The following is a 3,302-nucleotide window of genomic DNA, read 5'->3' as shown; positions in this document are numbered from 1 at the left end:
TTCTATGTGCTGGAAACATGGAGGCGAACAAGATAAAATCCCTCTGTTATGAAGCTTAGGTGGAGATAGTCAATAAATACATATAAAAGTAAATAAATGATATATCAGATTATGGTAAATGCTCTGGAGAACAACTGAGCAGAATAAAAAGAAAGGGAGGTTTGGGATGAGGGAAAGAATGTCACTAATTTTTATATAGTGACTAGGAAAGGCCTTACAAACAGACTAATATTTGACCAGAAGACTAAAGGCAGTGGAGGCCAAGGGGATAGCAAGTGCAAAATTCTTGAGACGGGAACATGCCATGTGAGTTGGGAAGACAATGTGGCTGGAGTAGGAGAAGAGAGGGGAAGAGTATTAGGAGAGAAAGTGGTGAGATTTGGGAGAAAGGCAGTACTCCCATCATATAGGTCATCTGAGGTCATGGTAAGATGTTGGCATGTGAGATGGTAGCCACTCAGAGGGCTAAGTAGAAGAATGATATGACTTAGGTTTTAAAGGGATCATTTTGTCTGCTTTGTTGAGAAGACCAGAAGGGGCAAGGGTGGAAACAGTGTCATCAATTAGGAGTCTATTGCAATAGTCCAGGAATATATGATGGTGGCATGGACTGGGATGGCAGCAGTAGAAGTCACTACATTCTAGACATATGCTGAAGATGGAATCAACAAGATTTGTTGACAGAATGGACATGAGGTATGAAAGAAAGCAAAATAGTCATGAATGACTCCCATGTTGTTGGCCTGAACAACCAGAAGCAATGAGCTACCATTTACTAAGATGAGAAGCCTGTTAGGAAGAGCAGGTTTGGGATAATTTGGTTTTGGACACACCAAGTTTGAGATCCTTATTAGATATATGTGGAGATATCAAATGGTCATTATATATTTAGGTCCAGAGTTCAGGGAAGAAGTGCAGCTGAAGACATAAACTGGAAGTTTTGACTTATATTGGTTTGAAGCCGTGACACTGGATGACATTCTCAAGAGAGTGAGTATAGATAGAGATGTCTAATAACTGAGCCATGGGGTACTCAAGGGCACTCCAAATAGTCAAAGATCAGGGAGATGAGACAGAACCAGCAAAGAAGACTGAGAAGAACAGACACAGAGATAAAAGGAGAACAAAGAGAGTCCTAAAAGTCAAGTGTAAAGACAAGTTTTAAGGAGGAAATAATGAGTGACTGTGTTAAATACTGAAGACAAGTCAAGATCAATGAGGGCTGAGATTGTACTATTGGACGTAACAGCGTGGAGGTCAGTAGTGACCTTCTAGAGCTGCTTTGGTGGAGTGGTGGAGGTGAGTGATTACTTGGAGTACATTTGAGAGAAAATAGCTTTCATCTAAAGTTCTCTATGCCTTGGTTTCCTTAACTATAAAAGGGAATATGTTAGTACTTTCTTCATAGAGTTGTTATAAAAATTAAAAGAAATAACATATCTGAAGTACCTAGTAATGTCCTAATAAGTATTATTTATTGTTATTATTTGTAATTGTTATTTTTTATTTTTTAGGTGAGGTAACCCTTGGTTGACCTCACAGACTGCAAGGAACTTGTCAGTTTACAATCCCTTATTTTTTTTATTTTTTATGCCTACAGCACCTCATCTTTCTAGGTGGTCTCCCATCCAAGTACTAACCAGGCCCAACCCTGATTAGCTTCTGAGATCAGGTGGGATCAGGCTTGTTCAGGGTAGCATGGCCATAAACTATATTATTATTTTTAGATTTCAACTATTCAGGGGGAAAAAATTGACATTTACTTATCATCATCTTACTTAAGTTAATCACCTTTCATAAAAAGCTCAGATAAGAACTACCATATTTACATGACCATGGTCTTTTTTATATATATTTCTCTTCTTTAAATATATAAATAAAATGAGGTGCATAGAAGAATGCAAAATGAGAGGAAGAAGGAGAGGAATTTAAGAGAGAGAGGCAAGATAAAACTCTTAAAGAGTTTTGCTCCAAAGGAGAGGAAAAATATTGAGTGTGGCTAAAGGGTGTTTGTTTTTATTTTTGTTTTTGTTTTAAAATGAGAGAGATAACAATGTGTAGTGGAGGAAATGATCTTTTTGAGGGGGAAAAGTTAATGATACAAGATGGGGGTGTGGGGGCGGTATCCTTAAGAGGAAAAGAGGAATGGAATCTTGTGCCCAAGTGCAGAAGTTGGCTTAGGAATGTAGATGATTCATCCATGATGAAAGGACAGGCTGGGTCTACAGGGATAGATGTAGAGGACATAGGTGGGTGAGTAGATGTAGAGTGGAAGTGTGTGAGATTTCTCTTCTCATGGATTCTTCTGCTTTCTTAGTAAGATATGAAGCAAGATCCTCAGCTGAGAATGAGGAGGGGCAGAGGTGTTGGAGGTTTGAGAAGAAATGTGAAATGTGAGGTAGTAGTCACCTAAGAGATGGGGAAAATAAATATATTAAGGAAGGGTAAGAGGGTTACCTGGTAGTACTGAGAGCCCAACTGAAGTTGATAGTAAAGAATTTAAAGTGAAAACAGTTAGCATCTTTTCCAATTGTGTTTATCTGTGTTTATCTGTGTGGTGGTTCAGAGGAGGTAAGAAGTTGACATTATCAGGGTTTGGATTTTGTCAGGTGAATACAATAAGAGGAGAGAGTAAGAGACTAGATGGATATGCAAAGGGTGATTGAAAGGAAGAACCATGTAATGAAAGTGGGAGAGCAGGGAATTGAGGCCATTAGGAGAAGAGGGATGATGAAATGGAGGTAGAACCATGACAAGGTACTAGAGGGAAGGCCTGGGAAAGTTGAAAGTAGGCACAGAGAGTGGGTTACTTGAAATTGAGATGATAGAGAGGTTGTAGTTATTGGTAATGACAAGACATGACCATGGAGAGGACAGCTGAGGTAGAGTGGAAGAAAAGGTCACTGGAAGAGAAGAAAAGCAGGGATCAAAAACTTGGAGAGGCCAGGGTATAGGAAGGATCACCTACATATCATCAAAATTACCCAGAACTAAGAATTATCTTTGGAGAAAGTGATAGCGAGACAGGAGCTTAACTCTTCAAGCAATGAGAGTGAGTGACCTGGAGTCTGCAGATGACTGCAAAATGAAAAGTTGGCAGTTGTTTTGTCTAATGTAAAGAGATTCAAACTTTGGGAGGGAGAAGGTTTAAGACAAGGGAGGGACATTTTGAAAGCAGCAATAAGTAATATGAAGATTACCTATCCCACCTCCAGGCCCAGTGGAAAATGTGATGTGGCAGAAAAAGCAGCTGCCACTTGAGAGAATTGTAAAGGAAGCAGTGCCTGCAGGGGACATCTAGT

The 3,302-nt window shown here is 39.4% G+C and overlaps 1 pseudogene; it reads right to left on the bottom strand.

The window, feature by feature from the left end:
* Positions 1–1,591: 1,591 nt before the first annotated feature.
* On the bottom strand, positions 1,592–1,710 carry LOC112477982 (annotated as a pseudogene).
* Positions 1,711–3,302: the final 1,592 nt, after the last annotated feature.

The sequence above is a fragment of the Pteropus alecto genome, unplaced genomic scaffold (assembly GCF_000325575.1).
Source record: "Pteropus alecto unplaced genomic scaffold, ASM32557v1 scaffold131, whole genome shotgun sequence".
NCBI lineage: Eukaryota > Metazoa > Chordata > Mammalia > Chiroptera > Pteropodidae > Pteropus > Pteropus alecto.
The sequence above is the reverse complement of the archived record's forward strand: the minus strand, read 5'-3'. Positions and strand labels throughout refer to the sequence as shown.